The following is a 27,586-nucleotide window of genomic DNA, read 5'->3' on the forward strand; positions in this document are numbered from 1 at the left end:
ACCTCTTGCTTGTTGCATCGATCTGCTGTGGCCTTCATCTCCTCACTGGGAGAAGCGCAGACCGGAATAAGGCCATTGGGTCTTACATTTGGGGGCTCATCCGGGATCGCGTGCCCCCCGGAGGAACAACAAGCCAAGGATCGGAGGCTTGCCCTGGCCAGGTATTACTGTGTTTGTGTCCGTGTGTCTCTTGTCAAACCTGTAAGAATGTTCTGTGTTTAATCAGAAAGTGCCTTGCTGGATAGTGAGTGCACTCAGTGTTTTTGTTCACAAACAAACCTGAAACCTGTATAAAGCCTGTGGGAGCTCCAATCTGTATCTGGGTTGGCATCGACTTAGGCGGACGCGCTGGCAGGTCACCGGCCAAGGGTCTTGGGAGACGTCCCTTGCCCCCGTCTGGAGGACAAGGTCCTCATCTGTGAGGAAAATCGGCTGCCCTGCAGTCTGACAGGCCCTCTACTCAGTTTCAGTTTTGCCTCTGCAGCCGCAGTAGATTCTTTTCTGTTTGTTAGCTATTGTATTTATCCTAGTTTTGTTGTTGACGGAAAGAATGGGACAGACACAGACGACTCCTTTAGACTTGCCTTTAAGACACTGGGGAGACGTAAAGAGTAGAGCAAATAATCTGTTCTTGTTAAAAAAGATAAATGGAACACTCTGGCATTGGCTGATTGGCCGGCCTTTCAGGTTGGCTAGCCTCCCGGGGGTTCTTTCTCTTTTCCCCTTATACAGGAAGTCAAGAAGAAAGTTTTCGGTACCGGATCCCGCGCACACGAAAATCAGATTCCTTACATTCTTGTTTGGGAAAACTTAGTCACAGAACCCCCCTCTTGGGTTCAGCCCTTCTTACCCAACCCATCTTCACAGGTTTTTGCACTTCTCAACGACCTGAAAGAACCTAAGAAAGTTCTGCCTCCACCCCCTGATGAAGATCTCCTCCTCCTCGATTCTCCCCCTCCATACCCTCCTACCGCTTCCCCTCAACCTGCCGCCCCCCCTGGTCCCTATTCCTTCTCCCCCTCCTGTTCCTCCTGTCCCTCCCATTCCCGTCATTCCCCCACCTCCCCCGACCCCTCAGGCCAGTGGAGGGCAGAACGTCGGCCCAGCCAGAGGGACAAGGAGCCGCCGGGCCCCCTCACCAGGGGCCACTGTGACACTTCCCCTTTGAGCCCTCGGCCCCCCCCTCCGAGGATGGCCAGCAACTCCTACAGTATTGGCCTTTTTCTTCCTCAGACCTCTACAACTGGAAGACCCAAAACCCCCCTTTTTCAGAAAATCCCAGAGGGTTGATCAATCTGATTGAATCTTTACTTTTCACACATCAGCCCATTTGGGATGACTGCAACCAGTTGTTACAGGTCCTGTTTACAATGGAAGAAAAAGACCGGATCCTCCTAGAGGCCCGGATGAATGTACTGGGGGCCAATAGGTGACCCACTCAGAATCCAGCCATCATCAAGGAGGGGTTTACCCTGAACAGACCTGATTGGGACTTCAACACCCCGGAAGGTAAGGAGCACCTGAAAGTCTTCCACCAGGCTCTGATGGCAGGTCTCAGGGGGGCGGCGAGGCACCCCAACAATTTGGCTAAGGTAAGGGGAGTCCCTCAAGAACCTGATGGATCCCCCTCTGCATTTTTAGAAAGACTCATAGAGGCTTTTTGGCAGTACACTCCATATGATCCAGTCAGTGAGGAACATAAAGCCACAGTTATTGTGGCTTTTATTGATCAATCTAGTAAAGACATCAGGAGGAAATTGCAAAGGCTAGAAGGACTGCAGGACAAAACCCTGTGAAACTTAGTACAGGTGGCAGAGAAAGTGTATCATAATAGACTGAAGAGGAAAAAGAGGGTGGGAAGCTGCGAGAGACTGAGGAAAGAGAGCTGAGGAAAGAAAGATGGCAAGAACGCAACCTCCATAAAATCCTCACCACTGTTGTGAGAGAGACCAGAGAACCCAAACCAGGGCCAGGTGGCAGGAGACAGCAGCTAGATAAAGATCAGTGTGTGTACTGTAAAGAGAAAGGACATTGGGCCAGAGAATGCCCAAACAAGAAAAAGAAATCTCAGCAGTGGGAAAAACCCGTTACCCACCCCAAAATTCTGACTATGCATGAGGACAGTGATTAGGGGAGATGGGGTTCAGAGCCCCTCCCCGAACCTAGGGTAACCTTAACTGTGGAGGGGAAACCTACTCGATTCTTAGTAGACACCAGGGCACAGCACTCAGTATTGCAACAAGCTGAAGGACGGCTTTCAAATCGGAAATCATGGTTCCAGGGAGCCATGGGAAATAAATTGTACTCTTGGACCACTGCATGGACGGTAGACCTGGGAACAGGATTAGTGTCTCACTCTTTCCTCGTGATCCCAGATTGCCCATATCCTTTATTGGGAAGAGACTTGCTCACAAAAATGAAAGTCCAGATCCATTTCCTGCCAGAGGGGCCACAGCTTAAAAGGCCCTCAGAGGACCCCATCCAGATATTGACTGTGATGTTAGAAGATGAGTATAGACTCTTTGAATTCGAAAGAGAGAACCCAGGCTCGGGAGATCTCAGCCTGTGACTAAGAAAGTTCCCTCAGGCATGGGCAGAGCCGGCGGGAATCGGGAAGGCTAAACATAGGCCGCCCGTCTATGTTGAACTAAAACCACAAGCCACCCCCATAGCCGTTCGCCAGTACCCTATGCCAATAGAAGCCAGAGAGGGAATCCGGCCCCATATAACCCAATTCCTCCAGTTGGGGATATTGCGCAGATGTCAATCCGCTTGGAACATCCCACTCCTTCCTGTCAGGAAGCCAGGCACAAATGAATACCATCCATTCCAGGACCTGCGAGAAGTTAACAAGCAGGTAGTTCACATTCATCCCACAGTTCCTAATCCTTATAATTTTTTAAGTTCCTTGCCACCTCTCCGAGGCTGGTATACTGTTTTAGATTTAAAAGATGCCTTCTTCTGCCTCCAACTTGCGCCAAAGAGTCAGGAGCTTTTCGCCTTTGAATGGAGAGACCCAGACAGAGGAGTGACGGGGCAACTCACGTTGACCCGGCTCCCACAAGGATACAAAAGTTCTCCCACCCTCTTCGATGAAGCTCTCAACCAAGACCTGGCGCTTTATCGAGAAGCTAACCCCCAGGTAACCTTGTTGCAATATGTTGATGATCTTCTGCTTGCAGCTGAAATGAAAGAAGATTGACTGAAAGGGACTGAGAAACTTCTGGCAGAATTAGGAACTCTAGGATATCGGGCATCAGCCAAGAAAGCACAAATCTGCAAATGACAGGTAAGCTACCTGGGCTATGTGTTATGAGAAACGAAGAGGTGGCTGTCAGATGCGAAGAAAGAGACTGTTCTCCATATCCCTCTGCCTGAGACTCCTAAGCAAGTCAGAGAATTTCTGGGGACTGCAGGATTTTGCAGGCTATGGATCCCCGGGTTCGCAGAGACGGCAGCTCCCCTTTACCCTCTCACCAAAGCTGGACCGTTCTCTTGGGGAGAGAAAGAACAGAAGGCATTTGATGCCATTAAGCTGGCATTGATGTCCGCCCCAGCTCTGGGACTCCCCAATGTGACAAAACCCTTCCACCTGTTCGTGGCGGAGAACAGGGGGATAGCCAAAGGGGTGCTGACTCAGAAGCTCGGACCGTGGAAACGGCCTGTAGCATACCTGTCTAAAAAACTAGATCCAGTAGCCGCCGGCTGGCCTGCATGTTTGAAAATAATCGCTGCAGCAGCATTGCTAGTCAAAGATGCGTACAAATTGACCCTAGGGCAAAATCTAACCGTGACTGCTCCGTACGTGCTAGAAAGCATAATCCGGCAGCCCCTGCTTCGGTGGCTTACAATTGCTCGGATAACTCACTACCAAGCCCTGTTACTCAACTCCGACTGGGTGACATTCTCTCTGCCGACCAGTCTCAATCCGGCCACTTTGCTGCCAGGCCCCGATCTTGAGCCCCTGGTGCATGACTGCCAGCAAGTATTAACCGAAGCCCATGGGTGGCGTAAAGACTTGACTGACCTGCCTTTACCAGATGCTGAAGCTACCTGGTTCACAGATGGAAGCAACTATCTAGACCAAGGAAAGTGGAAGACAGGAGCAGCAGTAGTAGATGGAGAAAAAATAGTGTGGGCTCAGCCCCTCCCTGAGGGAACCTCGGCTCAGAAAGCTGAGCTCATTGCCCTTATGAGAGCACTAGAACTGGGGTCCAGAAAGAAAATTAACATCTATACAGATAGTAGGTATGCCTTTGCGACAGCACATGTGCATGGAGCCATTTACCAACAAAGAAGACTCCTCACCTCCGAAGGAAGAGAAATAAAAAACAAGCCGGAAATCACGGCACTCTTAGAAGCTCTGCACAAACCAGCCAAAGTAAGTATAATTCATTGCCTTGCTCACCAACACGGGAAGTCCCACATCGCTGTAGGCAAAAATATGACTGACCAGGCTGCCCGAGAAGAGGCCGCAAAGAGAGTAGAAATCTTCCTCTCTGAAACCCAGCCTGAGCCAAGCCTGCCACCCTATCAATATAGCCCAGCAGATTTAGAACTAATCTTCAAAGACCGTACTCACAATTTTGATGAACAGAAGAGAGCCTGGTGCACCCAAGATAGAAAAATCATCCTGCCGCAAGCAACTGCCAAAGCCATAATCAAACAGATGCATCAGTGGACACACTTAGGAGTGCACAAACTTAGACTGTCTTAAACTCCGGGTGGTATGTGCCAAACCTGCAGCAAGTAGCTGAATCAGTAGTTAAGTCGTGCGTTCCTTGTCAAGAAACAAACTCGCCCGGGAAGAGAAATTGGACTAGAAAATGGGCAAGGGGGAACTGGCCTGGACAGTTTTGATAAATCAACTTTACTGAAATTAAACCAGAGAGGTATAAATTTAAGTATCTCCTAGTGTTTGTAGATACCTTCTCAGGATGGGTCGCAGCCTTAACAACAAGGCAGGAAACAGCTGCAGTGGTAATAAAGAAAATACTAGAAGAAATATTTCCTCATTTCGGGATACCTAAGGTAATAGGATCTGACAACAGACCTGCTTTCATCACCTGGTAAAGTCAGAGAGTTGCTAAGTATTTGGGGACCAATTAGAAATTACATTGCACGTATAGACCCCAGAGTTCAGGGCAAGTAGAAAGGATGAATCAAACCCTAAAAGAGACCTTAACTAAATTGACCATAGAGACTGGCTCAGACTAGATGGTGCTCCTTCCCCTGGCCTTGTTCCGAGCTTGGAATACCCCTACTCATCTCAATCTAACCCCCTTTGAAATCTTGTATGGCTCCCCCGCCCCGCTTACTTGCCTGCATGACCCCTTCCCCATTACCCAGACTGACAACCACGATTTATATGATAGGTTGAAAGCTCTCCAGCCAGTCCAAAGAGAAGTGTGGACCCAACTAAAAGCAGTCTATAAGCAAGGCACTTCAGAAGCAGCCCACCCGTTCCAAATTGGAGACTTTGTGTTTGTAAGGCGACATCGAGCGCAGACCCTTGAGCTACGGTGGAAAGGACCCTACTTAGTGTTGCTGACCACCACAACAGCAGTCAAAGTCGACGGGATTGCCACCTGGATCCACGCATCTCATGTGAAACCCATTATTTCAGCCGAGACAGCTGACGACCATCTCGCATGGAGAGCTCAATCTATGGAGAATCCTCTCCGCTTAAAATCACCAGAAGACCCCTAAAGTGACCAGATGCATGCCTAGAGACACCAGCGCCGTTCAGCTGACCCACACACCGTTCCCAAAAACTCTATTCCAAGATGACCATGTCAGCTGGACAAAGACAATTCACAAAAGTTAAGACTGTGCCGCTCTTATTATATATATTGTGCCTTTCCCTTTTTGCACTCAGCGACCCTAACCCCCATGTTCCCTATCGGCTCACCTAGGAAATAGAGAACTGGGAAACTCATGAAATATACAACCGCACTTCCCATACAACCCCCTTAGGCACGTGGTTCCCTAACCTGTACTTTAACCTAGATAAAGTAACAGACTTAGAAAAGAGAGGTGGAAAGGGCAAGAGTCAGCATTCAGGCCCCCCTCTTCCCTGCGTCCCTCAGTTCTGTCCGGTTGGAATGGGAGGGGGAGACTGGCAAGAAAAACAGCGCCGAGTCTCTGTGAGTCAAAATGAGTTTTATGCGTGCCCAGGGTTTCAAACAGGGCCAGAGAAGCAGCAGTGTGGAGGAGCCAAGTCCCGATACTGTGCACGCTGGAGTTGTGTTACTACCAGTGATGGGGAGTGGAAGTGCCAAGTAACTCCCCAGCTCATCACTCTCTCATTTGTTAAACCATGTACCCGAACTAGGTACAGCCCAGACTGTAATCTGCTCAGGCTCCAGTTCACAGAACAAGGAAAAAAAGACACCCAATGGCAGACAGGGTTAACATGGGGCCTTTATCTTTATCAGAACCCTCCTTTTGGAACCATTATCCGAGTCAAATTAAAAGTTGAGCCAATAGTCGAGATAGCCTCAGGTTCAAATAAATTATTGAAACCCGAAGCACCCAAAACCCCTAGACAGCCCCTCAAGATGACAGCCCCTAAGTCCCTTCCCCAGAGCCTGTTGAGCCCAGCTTGGACACCAGCCCCCTCCATAGAAAGCCAGCAGTCTTGGCTCCTTAGTTTAATCAAAGGCTCTTTCCAAGTTATCAACAATTCCCGTCCTGAGCTAACTCACTCCTACTGGTTATGCTATGATGTTGCTCCCCCTTACTATGAAAGTATAGCATTTGTAAATGCTCTCAACCAGTCTCCTGACCCCGCCCAGTATAGATGGCAGCAGAAAGGACCAAGACTCACTTTATCCTCTGTAAGTGGGCAGGGAACCTGCATTGGGAGAGTTCCCAAAACTTACACCTCCCTCTGCAACAGGACAGAAGTAATAAGCATCACCCCAACTTATTATATTCCCCCGTCTAATGGGTGATGGGCCTGCCAAACCAGAGTCACTCCATGTGTTCATTCCCAGAAGTTAAGCAAAACTTCTGACTTTTGTATTCTAGTACAATTAATACCCCACCTCATTTATCATTCTTATGATGAAGTCCTGTCCCAACTAAGCCAGTCTCTGCCTCGAGTCAAATGAGAACCTGTGAGTCTAACTATCTCCCTCTTGCTAGGCCTCAGTCTGGGGACAGCGGGGGTAGCTACAGGAACATCCTCACTAGTTCTCCAAAACCAGCATTACCACAGTCTCAGAGAAGCCATAGATGCAGACTTAGAAGAAATAGAGAAATCCATATCCACCCTGCAAGACTCTTTAACTTCTTTATCAGAAGTAGTCCTACAAAATAGAAGAGGGTTAGACATGTTATTCCTCCAACAAAGCAGACTGAGCACTGCCCTTAAAGAAGAATGTTCCTTCTATGTAGATCATTCAGGAGTAGTAAAAGACTCCATGGCCAAAGTTAGAGAAAGGTTAGCAAAAAGGAAAAGAGAAAGAGAACAAAACCAAGAGTGGTTTGAGTCCTGGTTCAACTCCTCGCCATGGTTCACTACCCTCATCTCTACTCTAGTAGGGCCACTAATAATCTTAATATTAATTCTAACTTTTGGCCCCTGCATCATAAACCGCCTAGTTACCTTTATCAAAGAACGCATTAGCACCATGCAAATCATAGTGTTGAGACAGGACTATCAGAGTGTTGACCAAACAGATGACGCCTAGTTTCATGATTGAAATAGATACAAGAAGAAGAGGGGAATGTAAGAATAGGAATAGGTTAGCATAAGAGTAGCCATCTTAAGGGCCTAAAAGCCATTTCCTAAGTGTGTGTGAACTGGAACTGGGTAAGGCCAAGAAAAACAAGATAATCAATCATGAACACCGGAATAAGGCAGTGGTGACCCTTGGTCAGCTAACCTTGGTCAGTTAATCCTACATACCAAGCTTATCCTGCGGAACTGCCCGGACAATTGAAGAATGGTCTTATCTTGCTCTTGCCTAACCCCAGGATGTATGTCTTGCAAGAATAATGTATAGCTGTGTAAAATTACTACGAGTTAAGTACTCTGAAAATGCTATATAAACCCTTGACTCTGAGTGCTCGGGGTCCTTGTTGAAACCCACTGTGTTGGGCAGACACTTGGACCCCAGCTAGCTGGAATAACAATAAACCTCTTGCTTGTTGCATCGATCTGCTGTGGCCTTCATCTCCTCACTGGGAGAAGCGCAGACTGGAATAAGGCCATTGGGTCTTACACTCACCAGCCGGGCTCAGTTCGAGTGGCCGGCACCCTAGCCAGGACACACCCGGGGCCGCAGGCTGGCCACAGCCTCTCTTCCCAGGTGAGCACCATCTTGACCTTCGGGCGGGCGCCCTCTTGATGCTCTACCCGGGCGGCCGCCATCACGTTTGTTGTAAAGACGAGAACCTTTTCCCCTTCTGCTTCAGGGGCCATCATGCAAACCCGCTCCCTCCATGGGGCTGCAGCTCGCCGGTACCTCTGGGGGAAGCGCATACTCGCCTGCGGGTGGGGTTTCATTTGCCGTGCAGGGGCCACCTGGCCCTGGAAGCCTTGGATGTCTGTCTGTCCAGAAGACTCCAAGGAGAAGGTTCTAGGCTCACTCCCGCCTACAGGTCACCATGGGTGCCAGACTGACACACACCTCCAGCCTTCCAGAAGGAGGCCTGTGTGCCTGTCCTGGAGCTTCGCTGATGGGCGGGTTTCGGAATGGCCACCGAGCCAATGGAAGCAGTCTTTGCCCGCCCTCGGCCTTGCTCTGGCTTTTGGGGGCAAATCTGGGATTCTGTGGCTGCTGCAGGGTCCAGCCCGGAAGGCGTGGCTCTGGGAGCCAGTGGGCTAGGGGTGGGTCCTTCCTGACAGTGACTGGAGTGGTGACTCGCTCCGGCCTCCAGGGCACAGTGCACTTGGAGCTCAGACTTCCTAAAAAGGCATCTATTTGCTTATCAGCAGCAACCGCAAGGCAGGCTGCTAACCACACAAAACTGCTGTCCTCTATTAGCCTTCACTGAGATGGGGACCATGGGCTGAAGCAAAGGGGCATGAGGGCCTTGGGGGTGTGGGGTGGGAAACAAAGCAAGATGACGTGGGATTTGCTGTAGACTGCTGGGGGGCCCAGCTTGCTTTTTGACTTTACCCAGGTGCTGCTTTTCCTCCTCCAGCCCTAATCAAGTCATTTGCAACCTGGGCAATTAATTTAGCAAGCACCTTGTAAACAACCTAGTAAAAACAGGAAGGACTCCATCCTGAAGGTTGCACTTTAAAACCCAATTTTAAAAAGTAACTTTGTTAACATACTCTTTAACCAGCAGACAATAAGTCAGCACACCTTGGAAGCAACGCGGGCACTCTTGATTGATACACCCCCAGACCAGGAAGCTGCTATCCTGGGAGGAAATAAGAGCAGTATGTTTCTTGTAAAACTATAAAACTAACAAAAAGCCTATAAACTAACCTGTAAAACTAACAAAAAAATGTCTCTTCAAATATAAACATTTTGGGACCACTTAGCAGGTCTGCATCCCTAGCCCTTTTTCTCTCAACTGCATATAAATCCCCTAAACAATGCACCACCCAGGGCTCTCTTTCTTCTCTTGGCATGAGCCAGGAGCTCTATCCTCTCACTTTATCTCCAAATAAAAGCCTCTGACTTGCTCTCCTACCTTGAGTGCAAAATTCCTTCTTCGACTCTGCGAACAAGAACCCTGGCATCATCATCATAGCTACAACCTGAGGGGCAGGCTGCTAATTACACACACCACTGTTCAAACACCTGGAAAGCCTTGCACTACCTTTGTGCTCTCCCCACGCTGCAACTGAGTTCCACGAGCCTAACTAAAACTGTGGTTAACAATACTATGCTCTCTGTGTGAGGGTAGCTAGGAGAGTGGACCTGGAATGTACGCTTCACAAGAAAAAAAATGTAATGTCATTTTAGGAATGATTAGTATTATGCTGCTTAGAAAAGAATACACATGTATAAAGAAAGTTTCAGCCATTTGTATCTGGTTCCTGGAGGGTAAATTTTAAGTCTTTTGAACATCTGGTCTAACAGAATTTTTTTTGCCTACCAGAGAATATGGGGGACATGATAGATGATTCTAACTCTGTGATGTATGCTGAGGACCATGTGTCTTGTTGCTCTGTGTTTATTGAAGTTCATTTGACACACAACATTATATTGGTTTCAGGTATACAACACAGTGTTTCAGCAGTCATATATATCATTAAATCCTCACCCCATCTGGTGTAGTTAGTGTCTGTCAACATAGAAAGATGTTACAGAACCACTGACTATGTTACCTATCCTATAGTTTCATTCCTGTGACTAATTTATATTATATTGTGATTCTGTGCCTCTTTATCCCCTTCACCTGTTTTACCCACCCACCCACCCCAAGCCCTCCACCATGGTAACAACCAGTCTTTCCTCCATTTATATAAGTCAATTACTGTTTTGATCATTTTGTTTTATTTCATTTTTAGATTCCATGTGCAAGTGAAGTCATATGGTATTTGTCTTTCTCCACCTGGCTTATTTCACTGAGCATAATACCCTCTAGATCTATCCATATTGTTGTAAATCAGGATTTCTTTTCTTTTAATAACTGAATATTGTGTATATGTACCACATATTCTTTATCCATTCATCTATTGATAGACACTATTTTCTTCAATCTCTTTGATCAAGGCCGTATAGTTTCTATTGTATAGGGTCTTTCATCTCCTTGGTTAAATATATCCCTAAGTATTTTATTGCTTTTCAATACTATACCATTGTAAATGAGATTGCTTTTTAAATTTCTTTCAGATACTTTGTTTTAAGTTATAGAAATGTAACTTTTCTGTGGATTTATTTAATATCATGTAACTTTACTGAATGCAAATTTCTCTGACAGCTTTATGGTATAGTCTCTTTAGGGTTTCCTATACAGAAAATCATGCCATCTGCAAATAGGCATAACAGGTGTTAATAAGGATGTAGAGAAATTTGCGCACCATATATTTTTGTTGGGAATATGAAATGGTTTTGCCACTTTGAAAGACAGGCTTGCAGTTTCCAAATGATTAAATACAGAGTTAACATATGACATAGTATTTCCATTCCTAGGTATATAGATAAAAGAAGACACATGTCTGCAAGAAATTTGTATGTCAATGTTTAAAATAACATTATTCATAGTGACCAAAAAAGTAGAAGTAACTAAAATGTTCATTGACTGATAAATTAATAAGAAATTAGAGTATATTCATGTACTAGAATACTATTGGACAAGAAGGAAAAGTAACTCATTGATACATCCTATAACTTGAATGAAACCTGAAAAACATTACACTCAGTTGGAAAAGGCAATTTATAAAGCACATATTGTACAATTTCATTTATATATTAGATACAAATAGGCAAACCCATAGAGTCTGAAAGTAGATTAATGATTTCCTAGAATTAAAAGAAGTTTGAGGAACTTGGGAGTAACTCCTAAAGCATGTTGGGTTTCTTTCTGTGATTAGAAAATGTTCCAAAATTGATTGTGATATTGATTGTACAACTCTGAATTAAAACAGGAATACATACTATATATTAATGAATGATATATGAATTATACATCAGTAAGGTAGGGTCTTAAAAGTATAAATAAGTCTATATAAATAAAATTACACTGGCTTATGAAAAACAAATGTACACCATTGGGAAATAGGTTTTCAATTGACTGTTGGTTCACACCCTCAGGAGTCTCAGGCAGTTACCACATAGTAATTATTTCGGTCCTTCTGTGTCCTTTTATTTCTAAAGCCAAAATTCCTTATAGGCCTACAGATGAGGTAGTAGACTGAGTTATTTTAGAGTAAAAAACCTAAAGAAGCTAAATATGCTCATTTCTCCCAATCTAAATGGACAGGGATGTAAACAGCACATATTCAGGGTTAGTGAGGTCTCATTAAATATATTTTTCCAGGAACCAGGAGTGTTTTCTATGAGCACTGTACTGATCCAGCTTATTAAAAGTAACTGCCCAGTGTTCATTTAAAACTGGAACTTAAGCTATAGACATGGAATATAGAATTAATTTCAAGGAGATTTGAAACAGCTTTTTGATAGATAGCATGATCTATATTGCCTTGTATTCTCTAATTTTACAATTAATGTGGATTACTTCCATGACTAAATATATATTTGAACAGATGATTAAATAATAAAATAATTGTAAGGTCAGAATTCCAAGTATTTCTGGGATTATTCTGCCAGAAGGAAAACATCACCTTTTTAAAGCATAAGCAAAACTAGAGTTTCTGCCATTCTGAGATGAGGTGGAGATATAATCACAAATTGTCTCCTGATTTGGACTCTATCAGAGTAGGTATAATAGTAGTAATATTGGTAGTAACAATTGTATTGATAAATTTAAAGCATTATTGATTTTGACAATATTTTTACTTTTTAAATTTTTAGGTAAAATTTACTAATAGTATACCTTCAACATCATATATTATAGAAAGCTTAGATGCTACTAAAAGACAGTTTAAAAGATACAAAATATACTAGAAACAGAGATTCTTTGGAATCTTAGGTCAGCATAAGCTCCACAAACATTACTGAAACAGAAATGATGCAGGAAACAATATATTGTGATATTAAAAGAAAATTTAATTCTTCAAAGATATAGGGTCAAAATGTAAATAAACAGAGGAAAACAGATTTTTTCTAATTGAAAAATATATTCTATTGATATATTAAATATACAATAATAACACTTTCAAATCAAAGTGATATGTCCAGAAATACACTAAAAATAGGCAGAAAAGTACATTAAAATGCCCATAAGATAATTTCTACGTTCTTGTAAGTTAAGAGGACGTCTAATACACTAGCAATCAGAAATGAAACTGAAATGAAAATGAGATGAAACTTTAAAATTGCAAGAGTGGCAACTATTGGAAAGTTGTGTCTCACTTCCCCCTCCCCTCCCCTTTGGTAACTGCTAGTCCTTTCTTGGAGTCTGTGAGTCGGCTGCTGTTTTGTTCCTTCAGTTTTGCTTTGTTGTTTTACTCCACTTTAGCAAGAACTCACAGTGTCGTGCTGAGGGGAGTATAAAAGGCTGAAGATATTTTATTTTTATTTAGGTATCACTGATAGATGCTCTTATCAACGTTTCACATGGAAACATTGTGGGTACTATATTCACCCATATTATCAATCCCCCCACCATACCCCATTGAAGTCACTCTCCATCAGTGTAGTAAGATGCCCCAGAGTCACTACTTGACTTCTCTGTGTTACACTGTCCTCCCTGTGAACCCCCCACACACCATGTGTGCCAATCATAATAACCCACAATTCCCTTCTCCCTCCCTCTCCACCCAACTTCCTCCTCCCCTCCCCTTTGGTAACCACTTGTCCTTTCTTGGAGTCTGTGAGTCTGCTGCTGTTTTGTTCCTTCAGTTTTGCTTTGTTGCTATACTCCACAATTGACTGAAATCCTTTGGTACTTTACTTTCTCCGCCTGGCTTATTTCTCTGAGCACAATACCCTCCAGCGCCATCCATGTTGTTGCAAATGGTAGGATTTGTTTACTTCTTATGGGTTAATAATATTCCATTGTGTGTATATACCAATCTTGGGTGAAGATACTTTTAGAAACAAAATTCTTCAGTAAGATGGGAGTTAGAATAGCTAAGGTGCTTATGGATAAGGGCATGAATAAATAATGTGTGGCCAATGCTATGAGGTGTAATGCTATAAGAACAGAAGAAACAGATATACTTAGGCAGGTTTCAGTGACCCATTGGGGTTAAACAAATCAAAACAGAATGTGACACTTTTTAGTAACTATTATTTGAATTAGCAAAACATAGATACATGGATAAACATTAATATAAATTCAGACCTTGCAGCAATTGTATCTGAAAGAGAACAGCTGGTGGGTTTTGCTCAGTTAGGGTCTGTAACAATGACCACAAAACTTTGTTAATTTTAAGATTTAATTCTGAGATTAGCATGTGGTTATCTATATATCAAAACATCATGGAAATAGCAAACACCCTTTTTCCTAATTAAAAATTCCCCTCTACTCCTGGAACAATAATATTTAACTCAACACTGAAATAAACATTATACAAGTAAAATTCATCCAGAGTTAAGACTTTCTAAGATTTTGTGGGGAAAATCTATTTTCTATCTGATCAGGATTGTTCATGTGTGTTCCACTCTGTACTTTTTTCTGTGATATGAATTGTCACTCATTTTACTTTCCTGACTTTGGATTCTCCAAATCCCAGCCACCATGTGTTATCCACATTCAATGTACAGAAACATAAGTGACTTCATTCAACACCGTTACAGGCAGGCTCTCATTCTTCATCCTATAAATATTATTTATGTTATGTATTAGAACATTATCAGAAGTTTGTGTTTCTTATGCTAACATTGTGTGTTCTCCACACACCATTTGTGTGCATTGTCCATTTTGATTGTACATGAAAGTTGGGTATTTCAATATACTATTCTCAAAAGTGGACAGAACACCTAAATAGAAAATCAACAAAGAAATAGAGGGCTTGAACAATATTATAAATGAACTAGACTTGAGTAATATAGACATAACATTCCGTCTCCAAATAGAATACTTCTTTTTCTCATGAACATGGGACATTTTATATGATTGATCATATTTTATACCATAAAACAACCTTAATATTTAAATATTATTTTTAAAAGTATCTTCTCAGATGACAATAGGATAAAATTAGAAAGAAAAAAGGAGTAAATCTCAAATGCTTATAAATTTATGACAATTAACTACACTCTCAGAAAAACCAAAGTGTCAGAGAAGAAATTACTAGTGAAATTAGAGAATAATTTTATAAAAATGAAACTAAACAGCCTGTCATACTCATGGGATTCACTTAAAGCAGAGCTCAGAGAGAAAATTACAGCTTTCAAGAACTATATTAAGAAGACAAGAGATCTTTTATCAATAAACTGAAGTTATACCTTGGAAAATAGGGAAAAGAAAGAAACAAATAGAGCTTAAAACCAGAAGAAGAAAATAACAAAGATTAAAAAAAAACATAAAACAGTGAATTGAACAATAGAGAAAATCAGTAAGACTAAAAGTTGATGATACACAAAAATTTTTCAAAAAAATTATGAACAAATATAGAATCTAAAAATATTTTTAAAATTCTCTTAAAAAATGTCAAAACCTTAATGGCAATGTCTTTGACATTGGCAATGATTTGTGGAATATGACATCAAGGCAAGGACAACAAAGAAAAAAATCTACAAATAGGACTCCATGAAAAATTTTTATATTTTGCACATGGAAGAGAATGACAGCAGAGTTAAAAGGCAAGTGACAAAATGGGAGAAAATATTTGCAAATCAATGTCTGACAAGGGATTAATGCTTAGAATATGTAGATACTCCCAAAAGTCCACAGCAGAAAGTACTCAGTCAAAAATGGGCAAGGGACTTGCAGAGCCTTTTCTTCAAGAACATAAACAAATATAAGTAACAGAAAAGATACCCAACATCACTTGATATTAAGGAATTACAAGTCAAAATTATAATGAGCCATCAAAGCAAAAATTACATAATACTGACTGTTGATGAGGATGTGGAGAAATAAGGAAATATTTCCTGTTAGCAGGAACACAAAATGGTACAAACACCGTGGAAAACAGTGCAAAACTCTAACAAAGGTTATTTGTTATTTTTTTCCTTTTGTAGATAACTTTTTTTATTGAAGGGTAGTTGACACACGGTATTATATTACATTAGTTTCAGGTGTACAACATAATGATTCAACATTTATATACATGACAATTCTAGGTACCAGCTATCACCGTAAGAAGCTGTTACAATATTTTGTTTATATACATTACATCCCAGTTACTTATTATTTTACCATTGGAAGTGTATACTTTTTTTTTTGAGGGCATCTCATATTTATTGATCAAATGGTTGTTAACAACAATAAAATTCTGTATAGGGGAGTCAATGCTCAATGCACAATCATTAATCCACCCCAAGCCTAATTTTCATCAGTCTCCAATCTTCTGAGGCATAACAAACAAGTTCTTACATGGAGATCAAATTCTTACATAGTGAATAAGTTCTTACATGGTGAACAGTACAAGGGCAGCCATCACAGAAACCTTTGGTTTTGCTCATGCATTATGAACTATAAACAGTCAGTTCAAATATGAAAAATTTGATTTTTATACTCGATTTATATGTGGATACTACATTTCTCTCTTTATTATTATTATTTTTGATAAAATGCTGAAGTGGTAGGTAGATACAAGATAAAGGTAGAAAACATAGTTTAGCGTTGTAAGAGAGCAAATGTAGATGACCAAGTGTGTGCCTGTAGACTATGTGTTAATCCAAGCTACACAAGGGCAATAAAACATCCACATATGCAGAAGATTTCTCTCAGAACAGGGGGGTGAGGTTTTAAGCCTCACCTCTGCTGATCCCCAATTTCTCACCTGATGACCCCCCTGCGACTGTGCCTGTCTTAGGTTGTTCCTCCCTTGAGGAATCTTACCCATCTCTGGTTAACAAGTCATCTTCCGGGGCCGTACAGGGAAGTGAAGTTGGTAAGTGAGAGAGAAGCCTTATTGTTTGAAATGGTTAGCTTTTTATTTCTTTGCATATTTATGCCCTGTAGCTTCTATGCCCAGCATTTGTCTTGAGGTATATTTACCAATTGGAAGAATTATGATACTCGGTAAATTTGACATGAGGCACGAATTCTATTTAAGGGTTGTAATTAGGAAGGAAGAAGAAAAGCTATAGAAGTAGCAGGCGGCAGAAAACATGGGAAGATTGATTATTTCTTTGACATATCTTCTTGTAGAGTAACTTCAGCATGTATACGTTTTAAGCTACTACTTAAATTGTGCACACACATTAACATAATAGGAGTATAGTTACATAACCAATGCATACCTGTAATTACCAGCCATCTCCAGTGAAACAAAGAAAACCAGTTAGGCACCTTAGGTATTTGTTAGAACTTATCTATGATATGGTGGATATTGTCCAACTGAACTTGAACAGTCTGAGAGAAATAAGACAAATTAAAACAACCCATTCCTGGGGAATGTTCATATCTTTTATGTTCTTTTAACAGTAAATAGTCTGTAGTTGTAAGATTTTGGAGCGCTACAATTTGCATTTATCCTAATTCTTGATTGAGTTCCAACAGTATAGATCCAGTCAAATTTGTTGTTTTACTGTATGCACAGGCCAGCTTAGATATCTCCTTCCTCATTCCCATGGCAAGTCCAGGAACTGGTGGGATGAGTGCATCTACAGCTGTAGCAGTGCGTGGATCTTAGTTGGGGTTTTTTTTTTTTTTCAGGTGTACAACACAGTGATTCAACATTTATATACATGATAATTCTAGGTACCAGCTATCACCATACCAAGTTGTTACAATATTTTGACTATATTCCTTAAGCTATACATTACATCCCGGTTACTTATTTATTTTACAATTGGAAGTGTGTTTATATATATGTACATATATATATATATATATATATGTACATATATATAATTTTTTTTTTTTTGGTGAGGGCATCTCTCATATTTACTGATCAAATGGTTGTTAACAACAATAAAATTCTGTATAGGGGGGTCAATACACAATGCACAATCATTAATCCACCCCAAGCCTAATTTTCGTCAGTCTCCAATCTTCTGATGCATAACGAACAAGTTCTTACATGGAGTACAAATTCTTACATAGTGAATAAGATACATGGTGAACATTACAGGGGCACTCATCACAGAAGCTTTCGGTTTTGTTCATGCATTATGAACTATAAACAGTCAGATAAAATATGAACATTCATTTGATTTTTATACTTGATTTATATGTGGATACCACATTTCTCTATTATTATTATTTTTAATAAAACGCTGAAGTGGTAGGTAGATACGAGATAAAGGTAGAAAACAGAGTTTAGTGTTGTAAGAGAGCAAATATAGATGATCAGGTGTGTGCCTGAAGACTATGTGTTAATCTGAGCTGGACAAGGGCAATAAAACATCCCTGTGTGCAGAAGATTTCTCTCAGAACATGAGGGGGGAGGTTCTAAGCCTCACATCTGCTGATCCCCATTTTCTCACCTGATGGCCTCCCTGCGACTGTGCCTGTCTTAGGTTGTTCCTCCCTTGAGGAATCTTACCCGTCTCTGCCTAACCAGTCATCTTCCGGGGTCATACAGGGAAATGTTAAGTTGGTAAGTGAGAGAGAAGCCTTATTGTTTGAAAAGGTTAGCTTTTCACTTCTTTGCATATTTATGCCCTGTGGCTTCTATGCCCAGCATTTGTCTTGAGGTATATTTACCACTTGGAAGAATTATGATACTCGGTAAATTTGATATGAGGCACGAATTCTATTTAAGGGTTGTAATTAGGAAGGAAGAAGAAAAGCTATAGAAGTAGCAGGCGGTGGAAAACATGGGAAGATTGATTATTTCTTTGACATATCTTCTTGTAGAGTAACTTCAGCATGTATAGGTTTTAAGCTACTACTTAAATTGTGCACACACATTAACATAATAGGAATATAGTTACATAACCAATGCATACCTGTAATTACCAGCCATCTGCAGTAAAACAAAGAAAACCAGTTAGGCACCTTAGGCATTTGTGGAAACTTATCTATGATATGTTGGATATTGTCCAACTGAACTTGAACAGTCTGAGAGAAATAAGACAAATTAAAACAACCCATTCCTGGGGAATGTTCATATCCCTTATGTTCTTTTAACAGTAAATAGTTGGTAGTTGTAAGATTTTGGAGCACTACAATTTGCACTTCTCCTAATTCTTGATTGAGTTCCAACAGTATAAATCCAGTCAAATTTGTTGTTTTACTGTATGCACAGGCCAGCCTAGATATCTCCATCCTCATTCCCATGGCAAGTCCAGGAACTGGTGGGATGAGTGCATCTACAGCTGTAGCAGTGCGTGGATTTTTCTTGGGGTTTTTTGATGATCATCTTCTGGCATGAGACTTCCTGAGAGTGCTGATGTTGGAAGTTCTTTTTCATATCTAATCTTAGTTCATTTTCGGGGTTGCCCAATTAGGCTTTGGTCTTCTGTATAAACACAGACAGACCCTTTGCCTACACATTTATATGCCCTTTATACCCTTGTGTAGAACTCATTGGAGGTTACCACACAGGAACTGCCTTTTTTTTTTTTTGAATCACTAATCTACACTTACATGACGAATATTATGTTTACTAGGCTCTCCCCCTATACCAGGTCCCTCCTATAAACCCCTTTACAGTCACTGTCCATCAGCATATCAAAATGTTGTAGAATTCCTACTTGCCTTCTCTGTGTTGTACAGCCCTCCCTTTTCTCCTACCTCCCCATGCATGCTAATCTTAATAGCCCCCTACTTCTCCCCCACCCGCTTATGCCTCCCTAACCACCCATCTTCCCCAGTCATTTTCCCTTTGGTACCTGTTAGTCCATTCTTGAGTTCTGTGATTCTGCTGCTGTTTTGTTCCTTCAGTTTTCCTTTGTTCTTATATTCCACAGATGAGTGAAATAATTTGTTATTTCTCTTTATCTGCTTGGCTTGTTTCACTGAGCATAATACCCTCCAGCTCCATCTATGTTGCCGCAAATGGTTGGATTTGCCCTATTCTTATGGCTGAGTAGTATTCCATTGTGTATATGTAACACTTCTTCTTTATCCATTCATCTATCGATGGACATTTAGGTTGCTTCCAATTCTTGGCTATTGTAAATAGTGCTGCGATAAACATTGGGGTGCACTGATCTTTCTCATACTTGATTGCTGCATTCTTACGGTAAATTCCTAGGAGTGCAATTCCTGGGTCAAATGGTAGGTCTGTTTTGAGCATTTTGATGTACCTCCATACTGCTTTCCACAATGGTTGAACTAACTTACATTCCCACCAGCAGTGTAGGTGGGTTCCCCTTTCTACACAGCCTCGCCAACATTTGTTGTTCTCTGTCTTTTGGATGGCAGCCATCCTTACTGGTGTGAGGTGATACCTCATTGTAGTTTTAATTTGCATTTCTCTGATAATTAGTGATGTTGAGCATCTTTTCATGTGTCTGTTGGCCATCTGTATTTCTTTTTTGGAGAATTGTCTGTTCAGTTCCTCTGCCCATTTTTTAATTGGGTTATTTGTTTTTTGTTCATTGAGGCGTGTGAGCTCTTTATATATTCTGGACGTCAAGCCTTTATCGGATCTGTCATTTTCAACGATATTCTCCCATACTGTAGGGTTCCTTTTTGTTTATTGATGGTGTCTTTTCCTTTACAGAAGCTTTTCAGCTCAATATAGTCCCACTTATTCATTTTGCTGTTGTTTTCCTTGCCCGGGGAGATATGTTCAAGAAGAGGTCACTCATGTTTATGTCTAAGAGGTTTTTGCCTATGTTTTCTACCAAGAGTTTAATGGTTTCATGACTTACATTCAGTTCTTTGATCCATTTTGAGTTTACTTTTGTATATGGGGTTAGACAATGGACCGGTTTCATTCTCCTATATGTAACTGTCCAGTTTTGCCAGCACCATTTGTTGAAGAGACTGTAATTTCACCATTGTATGTCCATGGCTCCTTTATCAAATATTAATTGATCATATATGTCTGGGTTAATGTCTAGATTCTCTAGTCTGTTCCATTGGTCTGTGGCTCTACTCTTGTGCCAGTACCAAATTGTCATGATTACTATGGCTTTATAGTAGAGCTTGAAGTTGGGGAGTGAGAACCCCCTACTTTATTCTTCTTTCTCAGGATTGCTTTGGTTATTTGGTGTCTTTGGTGTTTCCATATGAATTTTGGAATTATTTGCTCCAGTTCATTGAAGAATGTTGCGGGTAGTTTCATAGGGATTGCATCAAATCTGTATATTGCTTTGGGCAGGGTGGCCATTTTGACGATATTAATTCTTCCTAGCCACGAGCATGGGATGCATTTCCAACCGTTAGTGTCCCCTTGAATTTCTCTTAAGAGTGACTTGTAGTTTTCAGAGTATAATTCTTTCACTTCTTTGGTTAGGTTTATTCCTAGGTATTTTATTTTTTTTGATGCAATTGTGAATGGAGTTGTTTTCCTGATTTCTCTTCCTGTTGGTTCGTTGTTAGTGTATAGGAAAGCCACAGATTTCTGTGTGTTGATTTTGTATCCTGCAACTTTGCTGTATTCCGATATCAGTTCTAGTAGTTTTGGGGTGGAGTCTTTAGGGTTTTTAATGTACAGTATCATGTCATCTTGAAATAGTGACAGTTTAACTTCTTCTTTACCAATCTGGATTAATTATATTTCTTTGTTTTGTCTGATTGCCAAGGCTAGGACCTCCAGTAGTATGTTAAATAACAGTGGGGAGAGTGGGCATCCCTGTCTAGTTCCCAATCTCAGAGGAAATGCTTTCAGCTTCTCGCTGTTCAATATAATGTTGGCTGTGGGTTTATCATAGATGGCCTTTATTATGTTGAGGTACTTGCCCTCTATTCCCATTTTGCTGAGAGTTTTTATCATGAATGGATGTTGAACTTTGTCAAATGCTTTTTCAGCATCTATGGAGGTGACCATGTGGTTTTTGTCTTTCTTTTTTTGATGTTTTGGATAATGTTGATGGACTTTCGAAAGTTGTACCATCCTTGCATCCCTGGGATGAATCCCACTTGGTCATGGTGTATGATCCTTTTGATGTGTTTTTGAATTTGGTTTGCTAATATTTTGTTGAGTATTTTTGCATCTATGTTCATCAGGGATATTGGTCTGTAGTTTTCTTTTTTGGTGGGCTCTTTGCCTGGTTTTCATATTAGGGTGATGGTAGCTTCTTAGAATGAGTTTGGGAGTATCCCCTCCTCCTCTATTTTTTGGAAAACTCTAAGGATAATGGGTATTATGTCTTCCCTGTATGTCTGATAAAATTCCAAGGTAAATCCTTCTGGCCCGGGGGTTTTGTTCTTTGGTAGTTTTCTGATTACCGCTTCAATTTCATTGATGGTAATTGGTCTGTTTAGAATTTCTGTTTCTTTCTGGGTCAATCGTGAAATGTTGTATTTTTCTAGGAAGTTGTCCATTTCTCCTAGGTTTAACAGCTTGTCAGCATGTGGGTTTTCATAGTATTCTCTAATAATTCTTTGTATTTCTGTGGGGTCCGTCATGATTTTTCCTTTCTCATTTCTGATACTGTTGATTTGTGTTGAGTCTCTTTTCTTCTTAAGTCTGGCTAGAGGCTTATCTATTTTGTTTATTTTCTCAAAGTACCAGCTCTTGGTTTCATTGATTTTTGCTATTGTTTTATTCTTCTCAATTTTATTTATTTTTTATCTCATCTTTATTATGTCCCTCCTTCTGATGACCTTAGGCCTCATTTGTTCTTCTTTTTCCAATTTCTGTAATTGTGACATTAGGCCATTCATTTGGGATTGTTCTTTCTTCTTTAAATATGCCTAGGTTGCTATATACTTTCCTCTTAAGACTGCTTTTGCTGTATCCCACAGTAGTTGGGGCTTTGGGTTGTTGTTGTTGTTTGTTTCCATATATTGCTGGATCTCCATTTTGATTTGGTCGTTGATCCATTGATTATTTAGGAGCGTGTTGTTAAGCCTCCATGTGTTTGTTAGCCTCTTTGCTTTCTTTGTACAGTTTATTTCTAGTTTTATGCCTTCGTGGTCTGAAAAGTTGGTTGGTAGGAAGTCAATCGTTTGGAATTTTCTGAGGCTCTTTTTGTTGCCTAGTATGTGGTGTATTCTGGCGAATATTCCATTTGTACTTGAGAAGAATGTATATCCTGTTGCTTTTGGCTGTAGAGTTCTATAGATGTCTATTAGGTCCATCTGCTCTACTGTGTTGTTCAGTGCTTCTGTGTCCTTACTTATTTTCTGCCCGGTGGATCTGTCCTTTGGGGTGAGTGGTGTGTTGGAGTCTCCTAGAATGAATGCATTGCAGTCTATTTCCCCCTTTAGTTATGTTAGTATTTGTTTCACATATGCTGGTGCTACTGTGTTGGGTGCATATATATTTAGAATGGTTATATCCTCTTGTTGGACTGAGCCCTTTTTCATTATGTAGTTTCCTTCTTTATCTCTTGATTCTTTCTTTGTTTTGAAGTCTATTTTGTCTGATATTAGTACTGCAACCCCTGCTTTCCTCTGGCTGTTGCTTGCTTGAAATATGTTTTTCCATCCCTTGACTTTTAGTCTGTACATGTCTTTGGGTTTGAGGTGAGTTTCTTGTAAGCAGCATATAGATGGGTCTTGCTTTTTTATCCATTCTATTACTCTATGTCTTTTGATTTGTTCATTCAGTCCATTAACATTTAGGGTGACTATTGAAAGATATGTACTTATTGCCATTGCAGTCTTTACATTTGTGGTTACCAAAGGTTCAAGGTTAGCCTCTTTAGTATCTTACTGCCTAACTTAGCTCGCTTATTGAGCTGTTATATACACTGTCTGGAGATTCTTTTCTTCTCTCCATTCTTATTCCTCCTCCTCCATTCTTCATATGTTGGGTGTTTTGTGCTGTGCTCTTTCTAGGAGTGCTCCCATCTAGAGCAGTCCCTGTAAGATGTTCTGTAGAGGTGGTTTGTGGGAAACAAATTCCCTCAGCTTTTGTTTGTCATGGAATTGTTTAATCCCACCATCATATTTGAATGATAGTCGTGCTGGACACAGTATCCTTGGTTCAAGGCCCTTCTGTTTCATTGTATTAAATATATCATGCCATTCTCTTCTGGCCTGTAGGTTTCTGTTGAGAAGTCTGATGTCAGCCTGATGGGTTTTCCTTTATAGGTGACCTTTTTCTCTCTAGCTGCCTTTAAAACTCTTTCCTTGTCCTTGATCTTTGCTATTTTAATTATTATGTGTCTTGGTGTTGTCCTCCTTGGATCCTTTCTGTTGGGGGTTCTGTGTACTTCCGTGTTCTGTTCGATTATTTCCTCCCCCAGTTTGGGGAAGTTTTCAGCAGTTATTTCTTCTAAGATACTTTCCATCTCTTTTCCTCTCTCTTCTTCTTCTGGGACCCCTATAATACGGATATTGTTCCTTTTGGATTGGTCACACAGTTCTCTTAACATTGTTTCATTCCTGGAGATCCTTTTATCTCTCTCTATGTCAGCTTCTATGCGTTCCTGTTCTCTGGTTTCAATTCCATCAATGGCCTCTTGCATCCTATCCATTCTGCTTATAAACCCTTCCAAAGTTTGTTTCATTTCTGTAATCTCCTTTCTGGCATCTGTGACCTCCCTCCGGACTTCATCCCATTTCTCTTGCGTATTTCTCTGCATCTCTGTCAGCATGTTTATGATTCATATTTTGAATTCTTTGTTAGGAAGACTGGTTAGGTCTGTCTCCTTCTCTGGTGTTGTCTCTGTGATATTTGTCTGCCTGTAGCTTTGCCTTTTCATGGTGATAGGAATAGTTTGCAGATCTGGGACGAGTGACGGCTGGAAGAACTTCCCTTCTTGTTGGTTTGTGGCCCTCCTCTCCTGGGATAACAGCGACCTCTAGTGGCTTGTGCTGGGCAGCTGCATGCAGACAGTGTTTCTGCTTCCTGCCGTGCTGCTATGGAGTTTATCTCCTCTGTTGCTGTGGTTGTGGCCTGGTTCGGGCCTCTGCTCCAAAGTGGTGGAGTGGTGTTGGAGGGGGAGCAGCCTGGATGCTATTTACCTCCGTAAGGGTCCTCCCTGCTCCCTGCAGCCCAGGGGTTAGGGTGCCCAGAGATCCCCGGATTCCCTACCTCTGTATTGTGTCCCACCCTGCCCCTTTAAGACTTCCAAAAAGCACCCGCCAAAACAAAACAATGACCACACACACAAAAAAAAAATTAAATTTAAAATAAAAAAAAAAAGTGGCTGCTCGTTTTTCTTTATTTTCCAGCGCCAGCCTCAGGCATCTGCTCACCGGTTTTGCTGCCATGTTTCCCTAGTATTGGGGGCCCTATCCCTTTAAGACTTCCAAAAAGCGCTCGCCAGAACAAAACAGAAAAAAAAAAATGGTCGCACGTTTTTCAGGTGTCCTCTAGCACCAGGCCACCGGTGCCTGCTCACTGTTCTTGCTGCCCTGTTTCCCTAGCATCCAGGGCCCCCTGGGCACGTACTGTGTTCGCACTCTGGCCCGGATGGCTGGGGCTGTGTGTTCCGCAGTCCTGTGCTCCGTCTCCCTCCCGCTCTGCCTGCTCTTCTTCCGCCGGGAGCTGGGGGGATGGGTGCTCGGCTCCCGCCGGGCCTTGGCTTGTATCTTACCCCCTTCACGAGGTGCTGGGTTCTCTCAGGTGTGGATGTGGTCTGGATATTGTCCTGTGTCCTCTGGTCTTTATTCTAGGAAGGGTTGTCTTTGTTATATTTTCACAGATATATGTGGTTTTGGGAGGATATTTCCACTGCTCTACTCACGCTGCCATCTTCCACCCCTCCTTCCTATTTGTTATTTTTTTAACAAAAATAGAAAAATAGAATTACCATATGATGGAACAATTCCCCTTCTGGGCATGTATCTAAACAATGGAAAGCCAGGTCATGAAGAGACATCTGTGGGCATGTTTTCACCAGTATTATCCACAACAGCTGAAACATGGAAAAGTCATGTGTCCCACAGATGAGTGGATTATAAAAATGTGGCACATACCTAAAATTGAATACTCTGTCAAAGTAAAAATGGTGGAAATTATGTCATAGAGTATGACATGGTTAAACCTCGAGAATGTGATTCCAAGGGAAATAAGTTGGTAACAAAAACACACACTACATGAATCCACTTATATGAGATACTGACAGTACTAAAATCACAGAGAGAAAGTAGGCTGATGATTGTCAGTGGTCAGGGCAAAAGCATGGGAGTCAGGGCTGAATGGGTTTTCAGTTTTCCCAGATGATAAATGTAATGAGATGGATGATGATAGTTTCCCTGCAGTAGGAATGTTATAGGAACTCTGACCTATGCAGTTAAAAATGGCTGATATTAAATTCAGTTATGTGAATTTTCCTACATTAAAAAAAGAACTGATCAACAAAGTTGACAAACTCTAATTGGACTGACTAAAAAAGGAGAGAGAAGATGCAAATAACAGCAAAAAAGAAATTTGGGGCACTATTGCAAGTGGGCAGGAAATTAGAGAAATTCAATGATTACAAGAGAATGCTATGAACACACAACTGCCAACACATTTGATAATTTAGATGAAATGGACAAATTCACCAAAAAACGTATATTACTACTATAGGCACAAGAACACTTATAAAATATTAGTGGACATATAACACAAGAGATTGAGTTAGTACTTAAAAACTTCTCTACCAAACCAGTACAAATCAGATATCTTTGCTGGCATAGTCTGACCAATATTTAAGAATTAAGATCAATGGTGATCTACATCATCAAAAAGAAAAGAAAAATCAAAAAATTGACAAGAACACTTCCTAGTTCTTTGTACAATGCCTGAATTACACTGACAATAAACATAGAAAATGGTATCAAGAGAAAAGAACACAGCAAAGTATTATGTTTTATGAATGTTAATATGAAAATGCTCAAAAAATACAAGTGTTTGAAACCAAGAGTATACACCATAAGACAATGTTTAGGGATTTAGTTTAGGATTGCAAAGGTTTTTCAAGGCAATAAAATCAGTCAATGTAAAATACAAAAATAGAATGAAGGGAAAAAATTCCAACAGATTAAAAAAATGAATTATATAAAATTATACACTATTATGATAAAAATACTCAATAAGCTAGAACTAGAAAGCAAGTTCTTTAAAATAATACAAGACATTTAATATACCCATGGCAAATTTTTTATAATATTTCTAATTTTATTTTGTATTTTTATTGAAATATAGTTGATATACAATCTTATATTGGTTTCAAGTGTAAAACACACTCACTCAGTAGTTACCCATATTATTAAATCCTCACACCAACTAGTGAATTTACTGTTTGTCAACACAGGAAGATGGTACAGAATCAATGGCTATATTCTTCATGCTGTACTACCAACCCTGTGATCAGCTTTTGATCAAGAATGTTTGTGCCCTTCAGCCCCCTCACCTTCCCCACCCACCCATCCAAATCCTTCCACACACAGTAACCAGCAGTCATTTATCAGTGTCTATGAATCTACTGCTATTTTGTTCCTTTTTTGTTGTGTTTTTAGATTCCACAAATAAGTTAAATCAGAAGGTATTTGCCTTTCTCTACATGGTATATTTCACATAGCATAATTACCTCTATAGCCATTAATGTTGTCTCAAATGGCAGGAATTCTCTCTTTCTTGGCTAAATAATATTCCATGGTGTATATGTACCGCCTCTTCTTTAACCATTCATCTGCTATTGACACTTTGGTTGCTTCCATATTTTGGCTATTGTAAATAATGCAGTGATAAACATAAGGGTGCATATATCTTTTTGAAATAAAGATTGTTTTCTTCCTGTAAATTCCTAGAAGTGGAGTTACTGGGTTATATGGTATTTCTATTTTTAATTTTATGAGGAACTTACATACTGCTTCCCACAGTTGCTGCACCAATTTACATTCTCACCAGTGTCATAAGAGGGTGTGCTTTTCT

At 40.9% G+C, this 27,586-nt stretch overlaps 1 pseudogene; it reads left to right on the forward strand.

The window, feature by feature from the left end:
• Positions 1-8,616: 8,616 nt before the first annotated feature.
• The window catches only part of LOC130680192 (PRKC apoptosis WT1 regulator protein-like), a 28,850-nt pseudogene continuing 9,880 nt past the window's right edge, over positions 8,617-27,586 (forward strand).

This window comes from Manis pentadactyla, chromosome 13, assembly GCF_030020395.1.
Source record: "Manis pentadactyla isolate mManPen7 chromosome 13, mManPen7.hap1, whole genome shotgun sequence".
Taxonomy (NCBI): domain Eukaryota; kingdom Metazoa; phylum Chordata; class Mammalia; order Pholidota; family Manidae; genus Manis; species Manis pentadactyla.